The sequence below is a fragment of the Manis javanica genome, chromosome 4 (assembly GCF_040802235.1).
Source record: "Manis javanica isolate MJ-LG chromosome 4, MJ_LKY, whole genome shotgun sequence".
Classification (NCBI taxonomy): domain Eukaryota; kingdom Metazoa; phylum Chordata; class Mammalia; order Pholidota; family Manidae; genus Manis; species Manis javanica.
Window position 1 is genome coordinate 87,315,704 of NC_133159.1, and position 9,205 is coordinate 87,324,908.

A 9,205-nucleotide genomic window follows, 5' to 3' on the forward strand; every position below is an offset into this window, starting at 1 on the left:
ACTTTTTATCCCTTTTTCTCTCTCTTCTTCTTCTGGTACCCCTATAATACGGATATTGTTCTGTTTTGATTGGTCACTCAGCTCTCTTAGAATTCTTTCATTCCTGGAGATCCTTTTATCTCTCTCTGCATCAGCTTCTCTGTGTTCCTGTTCTCTGTTTTCTAGTCCATTAATGGTCTCTTGCATCTCGTCCATTCTGTTTTGAAGTCCTTCCAGAGCTTGTTTTATTTCTGTATTCTCCTTCCTTAGTTCTTGCATATTTCTCTGCAAGTCCATCAGGATGGTTATGTCTTTCGTTTTGAATTCTTTTTCAGGAAGACTGGTTAAATCTATCTGCCCAGGTTCCTTCTCAGGGGAAGATGTAGCAGATGCCGAAGCTGTCTGAGTTAGTCTTGTCTGGATCATATTTTTTTGTCTTTTCATGTTGACAGGTGCTGTTGACTGTCAGCTGGGAGGGCCAAACTTTTCACTTGCTACTGGCCTTTCTTTACTGGGACAACTGTGACCCCTAGTGGCTTGTGTTGGGTAATTGCGTGTTGACTGGGTCTCTGTGTCTTGCCCTGCCGGTGTGGAGGAATCTCCCTTTCTGAGGGCATGGTCTGCCTTAGGCTGCTTCTCTGCTTTCGCAGCACCCGGAGGGGTAATGGACGGGGGGGCTGTTTGGCTGTTTACCTCCATGAGGGGTCTCAGAGCTGTTGCCCAGGTGGTTAGTGTGCCCAGTTTTCCCTGTAATTTCCAGCCACTGGGCTGTGACCTGTGTTGTTTTCATCCAGCTGTTACGTCCCTGTCCCTTTAAGACTTTCAAAAAGCACTTGCTTTTCTTTGTCACAGGGGCATCAGCTTCGGAACCCACTCAGAGGTCTTGCTGCCCTGTTTTCCTAGTTTCCAGCCCTCCATGCATGCACTGTGTCTGTGCTCTGGTGCGGGTGGCTGGGGCTGGGTGTTTAGCAGTCCTGGGCTCCCTCTCCCTCCCTCTGGGAGCTGGGGGGAGGTGTGCTTGGGTCCCACCTGGCTGGGGGTTGTATCTTACCCCTTTCACCAGGTGCTGGGCTCTCGCATGTGTGGATATAGTCTGGCTGTTGTCCTGTGTCTTCTGGTCTCTCTTTTAGGATTAGTTGTATTTGCTGTATTTTCAAAAATATATGTTTTTGGGAGGAGATTCCCACTGTCCTACTCACGCTGCCATGTTGGCTCCACCTCTCCCACATAAATATTTTTTAATAAAATTTGTGCAGCAAAAAACATTAAGTCATATGTAAGTGACAGATAAAGATCTAAACTTCTTGGATTAGCTAGTGCTGTTAAAAGTCAATAAGAAATGCCATGCAGAATAACATTCTTCATGCAGCTGGCAGGGAGGGGTCTTCTCTGTCTGAAGACACAAACCCTAAGGAAGGTGTTTGTGTTTGGCCTGCATCTGCTCTTACCTGCTAGTAACTTACACTGGTTAAGTGTCAACTGGCTACGGTCATAACTTTCACAATGATCTTCCAAGCCCCCATAGTAGAAAGCAACCAAAAAATAGTTTCAGCTTACCTCATTCTCTCAGTTAGGTAATATGTGTAGGGTGATGCATAGGGTGATGCAAAGGGTGACTGTACATTTCAGTAATATCAACTATGGGTGTATTAACTAAGAAATATATGCAGAATGATGAAGAGAGTCATTATACATTAATAATAGCAACTATTAGCTGTATCTCTAACCTAGAAAGTCTTATACATGGCAGTAACATCCCTTTCATTGGGCCGGAGTTTTTCTTTCTTTTTTTTAGCAAATAGGTTCATATTAAAACAGGAGGGTAATGTCTTCTGTAGATTCAATTCGTCTTACAAACTGATATCAACTGACTTTTGAAATTTCCAAAATAAAATTTTGGTTTAAAAATTAACCATATAATATTGTATTCCAAATAAAATTTGGTTTAAGAGGTGTTTTTATCCTACTTCCCATTCACATTTAAAACTCAAAAGGGAGTGAGTTGTGCAACCTGCCCTTGAACCTCATGCGTGGTCCAGTTTATTCATTTCTCTACCAGAAGAAATTGCAGCTCCCTCCTCTTTCCTGGTTCTTATGTCTGTTGTTTTGTATAGGATCAGCTCCATAGAAAAGGCCATATACTGAATTTTCATGGCAAGGATAATTTGTCAGAGCTATATTTATATCTACTTACTTTGATATCCTTTTGTAAGATATTAGATACACTTTAATAAAGGAGGCAAATTAGAAAGGGATGTAGAAGGAAACAAAACACTATTTCCCACTGAACAAATTTTCAATATCTTCTGGTTCTCAACTTGGGATTGAGTCTCTACATCCTATTAGACATTATATATTGGTTTTATTGGTTTTGTAAACTGAAAGATCTCTGAAAGTAAGTTTGGTTGTAGTTTCTGAGTTTAGCTTAGTTATGAATTTTTTAAACTAGAGTCAATTCCATTTTTATTCTTCACAACAACAGAAATAAATATTTGAAGTCTTATTTGCTTGCTATACTTTAGTCAGGCTTGAATGAAGTGCTCAAATGTCTCTATAAGAAATTAGGGTTTGTAATTGAAAAAGAAAACGAAATCCAAGAAAGCAAGAAACCAAACAACCATTCTTAGCAACAGTTTTTCAGCCAGGTGCTACTTGAAAATTCAGGACAGTGTCTTCAGAATACTTTTATATGCTGCTGAAAGAAAGTACTGCAGCTGATACAGCTACAAAGGAGAAACAGTTATTCTTAAATGTCATTTATTTGCTGGACCTGAACTAGGTAAGGATTCAGACTTGATTCATTCAATTACTGTTCCCAGCAGTGTTCTCACCAACATATTGCTTTTTTGGCTGCTCCAGAAAGCTGGAATAATATTGGGCTGTATGCAAGAAACACCTCAAAGAAAGAAAGAGAAGGTTATTGGCTTTAAAAACTACCAACAGTCCATTTTATACCTTGTGTTGCTTGAAGGAATTGAAATATAAAGAATTATTTTTTCAACCTCAGGGAACAAAGCTTATGGAAAGAGCCATAAAATTGACATTAAATCCAAAACATGAGTGTAAAATGTTGTCTTTTGTGGATTTCAAGACACAACACTGGTTTTATGATGAATTTATATATTCTATATCATGCAATACAGGAAAAAAAATGAATAAGTTAAACACTATAAAGTTAGGTAAACATACTTTCCATCACTGTTACGCCCATTTTTTCTTTACAAATCAAATATTTGTAAAGATGCCTCACACATCAGAGCTATTTTACTGTATTTGAAGTATGTTGCTGCACTACTAAAAAATAATCTAAAGAGATCTTGTTCACTTAATTTTTGTAGTAAGCCTGGTCTAGTATAATTCTATATAGTAAATTTTCAGTATATGTATACTAAACTAGGCAAATTTGAAAGCTTTCTGACTTTAGCATCTAGTCATATTAAATTTAACATTAGCATCACAGTGAAATTATGTTGAAATTTATTTGCAAATTAAAAACATTACTTATTAGGCAGTTATTAATTGTGTATTTGATAACATCATGCAAATAACTATTTTGCACATTCTTTCCTAATACACTAAGATATTTATTTTAATAGTTATTTACCTGTGACCCTAGAACTATAATTTGAATATTTGTCACCAAGTGGATCTCACTAATATAGTGCAGTGTTATAGATTGAATCAAATTGGCATTATTACCCTGGTCTCTTATGTTCAAGATGGTGCCAGCATACACAGGAAGCATATTTTGAAAGAAGCTGAAACACTTTGTGGTGAGAAAATACCCCCTATGAGTCATTTCCTATTATGTTCTCCTGTAGAGCTTTAGAACTTCATAATTTTAATGAAGCTGTTTATAGAAGGGTATTTCCACAGAAGTCATTAGTAATATGTAAGAATTCTACCACTTTTGGCAAATAGTTTAAAAAAAATGAGTAAAATATATTACCTATATCTTTTTTTTTTCTCCTTGGTGATTTTTTTGGGGTGTTTCTTTTCTCAGTAATTCGGAGTTCTTTGGTACTTAAAGAACATAGATTTGAACCTTACTCTTGTTTGTTTTATGTGCATCTTCTGATGGATTGTGGATAGTATTAAATCCATTAAAATATAACATAGAACAAAAGTAGGTTTAGTAAAAGTCCTTACAAATCACAGGTGAAGCATGAAGTGAATATTAATCTTTCTTCCTCAACAGCCATTTTTAAAGTTGTTTCTCTGGGTGAGGATTAGGTAGAAAAGACTGATACATGACTGATAATATTTTCCCCACTGGATTCTTGGGAAGGATGCCTGTTGACCTTCAGAGTCCCAGTTACCAGCCCCAGTGGAGCCCATTGCTCTGAGGCACTGCTATTTTGTCTTGTGGTCCCAAATTAACCAATCCATCATTGATGATTTTGACGTGTAATTTCTGAATATTGCACAAGTGTATTTTACTCAATTTCATATATTCACTCAATTTAATAGTATAGAAGAAAACAATCTCTGCTTAACTGAAAGAGTTAATGAGACTTCAGAATAAGTCACTATAGTAACCACAGTAGTCTGGCCTTCGGAGACTGGTGAGTTGTTTCACCAATTAAGATCACCAACCTAGAATTTGATGTAATATATTAAATAACAGTGTGAAGTCTTAATTAATTATACAGCTTTTCAGGGATACCTAACACATTCATAGAAAGGACATAAGTCTGTATTAATAATGACAAACTCTATGGCTATGATTTTATAAGACAAGCATGATTGCAAATATTTGATCTTTATAAATATTTTCCAAATGTTGAATAATGTTGACTAGGATTCTTCAGTCAAAGAATTTTATTGGTTGGGGTGGTGGTGGTTTGAATATTTCATTAGCATTCTGCGTGCTTTATTTTCATATACAATGTGATTCTCCAAACCTTATTTAACTGTAGATCTTTATTTTTTATTTTTTCATTTTTGAATTAAGATCACCCACTTAGGAAGTTCATCTATAAATATTCTCTTCTGCTTTTGATGTGGACAGTAGGGTGGCTATATACATGACACATTTTCTCAAGTACAGATTTCCAAGGCATTGACAGTAAAGAATTCATGATCCCACATATTGACAAGAGCAAAGTTTGTGCATTTGTGGTTTAAGCACTACAAACCACAGTGTTAGCAATACTAAATACTAAATAGATTTGCCATACTAAAGTGTTCTTGTAATGAACTTTGTGATACAAAGTATTGGTACAAGGCTGTCTTTGTAATTCTCTGTTACACTCTGGCTGCATTCTTTCCTTAAGGCCAAACTTTCAATTTGAGATTATGCTAGAATGTAACTATTCTTTCAGTCATTGCCAAGTATCAAGATTACTATTTTATAGTGTTAGGCCCTGTCAACAGGGATCATCTGAAGTTGATAAAATACCTCCTGTAGGAACAGAGCTTTGACTTAAACAATGAAAACAGCTGTTAGGTCTCTAGAGAACTGAAACACTTGATGAAGTTGATATAAAATCAAATTTTTCTAGTTAGAGTGATCTTTTCTACCAAATACTGCCTTAAAATTTTAAATGAGCTTGAAGGACCAAAACAACTAAGGAGAGGCAGCTCACTTTTATTTAGTGTTGTCTTTGAATCAAGCTTTTTCACTGGCTGGTAGTTCACCTTTGCAGAAACAGCTGGGAAAGCACATTTGCTGCATTTGCCTCTGCCTCTCTACCAGATCACTGGTGAAGCTTCTACTCATCCTCCCAGAGTGCCTGCCTCCCTCTGTCCTACATCACGCTCTTAAAACCCTTACGAATGTAGTATTTCAGGTACATTAGAGGCAGAGATGGAGATACGGGGGAGCTGAAGGCCTGATCAGTGTTCCAAGTATCACAGCACATAAGCCAGTGCCTTACCAGTATATTATGAGGTGGATCCGAACAAGGAGTCTGTCCAGCCCACTTGAAATGGAAGGTTACATCATTGACTGTTTTAGCAGCAACCTTAATATTCAAATAACAAATGATAGCTAATTCAGTGTATTAGATTAAGTCACTAATGATACTATTTAAGGCATTCCAAATGCATTATGTAAATTATATAAGCTGGGGTCTGCCAGGTGAAGTGTGAAAGGTAAGGAAAACCCAGAAATGCAAAGATAACTGTCAGAAAATGGCCCAGCAGAAGCAGCAGCAACTATACTTCCCAATAATCTTCACCTCATGTCTAAATGGTACCCATTTAGGCCACTTGTACTTATAAGGGTCTGGGCCTTGGTGCTGCTCCTCCTCATATAACCCAACATGAGTGTTGGAGGCTAACAGGTTAAGGTGATCCACTGTCCCAGCTTGCCTATGGTTGAGGAGTTTCCTGGGATTCAGGAAACCTGGGTGCTAAACCAGGATAGTTGGTGGCAAGCTGGGATGCATGGCCACCCTAGCTAGGCAGCAGCTGAATATTCCTGGAGCCACGTCTCTAGCACAGAGCTATGGTAGCTGTGGTAGCTCAGTCCAGTGGAGAGAGCGTGGCTTTTAAAATAGAAAGGTTATCATTTACCTTATTTGTGGCTAACCAAGATAGTAAACAAAGTTTTTGACTCAGTTTTGTTACATTTGTAAAACAAGGATGATAAAGTTTATTTCACAGGATTAAAGGAGTTGACACTTGGAAAAAGCTTGATACAAAGACAACACTAAATAAAAGTGAGCTGCCTCTCAGTTGTTTTGGTCCTTCAAGCTGTAAGACACTACTTTTTTTTTTTTTTTTTTACAAAGGCTACTCAGTTCTCAGTTTCCACTGATGCTGAACAAACCTAATCCTTAAAATTGGTAATAAAAAATGAAATCCTGTATTTAGCATATATTTTAGATCTGGATATATACAATCAGTTGCCTTTGAGATATTATGTTACATTAGGTGAACATTTTTTCCAACAAAGTTGTCTATATAGCATCAGATCACTTTGGTTTGATTAACTGAATAAGAAAATGTCAACTGTTGCTTAAATTACCTACTGCTTCCTAATTTAACCTGTAATTTTTGCCAGAATTGTGGGTCTAACTTTAGGATGAATCCTTATGACAGGTGGAGAAGCTCTGGTTTGGATATGGCACATTTCAGCAAAGACATAGCATTTTATCTCACTTCCATGCTCCTCTTACTTTTCCAGGAGTCAACTAGACTCACTAAGTCTAAAAATATAACACCTTCTGGTATGAAAAACAGAAGCACATCTGCTCTGTGACTCTTAATCATATTTGGTCACATATATATATCTCTAAATTTGTGGATTTTTCCCCCCATACTTTTGCTGATCATTGACTTTAAGACAACTTTTGCACATAATGAAAAACCTTAAAGTAAAAAGAAATAGAGTTTGAAGTAGTATCACTAAAAATCAATGGACTTTGTTACTTTTTAAACATCTCTCTTTTTTCTTTTTCTTTCTGGATCTATTCATGTATTTACTTTTAAAAGTCAACAGAAATCTTACTGTTTTCCAAAAGCCAGGGTTAGGAAAACTTTGTATAACTCTAATCATATGTAATGTATGTAATCCATGAATAACCATTGTAGGGGTCCCTCATATACACCACTGACTCCACTGCCCTGTGTTCCAACCATTCTAAAACTCTTAACTGTTCTCATGCTTGTCACTACCTCTCTGCTTTTGCACAAGCTGTTCTCCCTTCCTGGAATGCCCACACTATGCTCTCTTAATTAATGTGGCACATTTTTATCAGTCACTACCTAGCTCAAATGATTTCCAATGTTCTCCAGGAAAATTTACTGTAGTGATTTTCTGTTTACATATCTATCTCAAAAACTGATCTCTAACTATAGCCTCATTCATTTCTCATATCCCCAGATCTCAGTTTAAGGTCTGGCAATGCATATAAAAGTGAGATAAAACTTTATTTGAAGAATGATCTAATTGATGAAAGTCTTGAGTTTGAGGTTCAGTTCTGTCATTAAATTGCTGTATAAGCTTGGGCAAGTCATTACCCTATGTAAGCTTCAATTTCTTTGCCTATAACATGAAGGTATTAGAATAAATTTTTTTTGGTATATCATATCACTGTTCCCAATTAGTAATACCTTCTCCCTGCCCCCAGAAATGGATTATACACTCCAGTTCAGTGCCAAGTAACTCCCAGTACTTCTTGAAGGTGAGTACTTCTTTTCTTTTAAAATTTTTATTAAGGTATTATTGATATATACTCTTATGAAGGTTTCACATGAAAAAACAATATGGTTACTATATTTACCCATATTATTAAGTCCCCCACCCATACCCCAGTGCAGTCACTGTCCATCAGTGCAGTAAGATGCCACAGATTCACTGTTTGCCTTCTCTGTGCTACACTGTTTTACCTGTGATCTCCCACACCATGTGTACTAAACATAATACCCCTCAGTCCCCTGCTCCCTCCCTCCCCACCAGGTCTCCCACACCCCTCCCCTTTGGTAACCACTAGTTCCTTCTTGGAGTCTCTTGAGTCTGCTGCTATTTTGTTCCTTCAGTTTTGCTTTGTTGTTGTTTTGCTTTGTTGTTATACTCCACAAATGAGGGAGATCATGTGGTACTTGTCTTTCTCTGCCTGGCTTATTTCACTGAGCATAATATCCTCCAGCTCCATCCATGTTGTTGCAAATGGTAGGATTTGTTCTTTCTTATGGCTGATTAGCATTCCATTATGTATATGTGAAGGTGAGTACTTCTTGAAGTCAAAGGAAGTAACAATGTTTCAATGTTGTACAGCTGCTTTAACAGGCATCCTAAATTTGGTTCATTCTACTGTCTCAAGAATGGAATGTTTCAAATCAGCAGAGCCAGTTGGTTGTCTGGATCTTTGCACAGAAGACACAAGGAGCAGAGCTAGAGCCTGAATTAGACCCATAACTGACCTGAAGCCTTATGTGTTATGAATGAGTATTATTCTTGTTATTGTAATCCATTTGAATAATTTACTCCTTAAGTTGTACTTTCTGCTCTCTTTTTTCATGTTATTTCCACCATTCACTAAAATCTCTCTACTACTAATTATTACTGCACAGGTATTTTAAATACATTTAGACAAGATGAATTTAAGAGTTCTGTGAGGCAGCTTCAGTCCATAAAGTGTATCTTCTAACCAGTTTGTCACTGAACTTTTAGGCTAGCCTGAGCTACTGTACACACATGCTTGACAACTAATAGAAACTTATCACAGGTGCTCCAGCCCTACTCTTGGTACTCGTGTGCTGTGGTGGCAGACTCTGA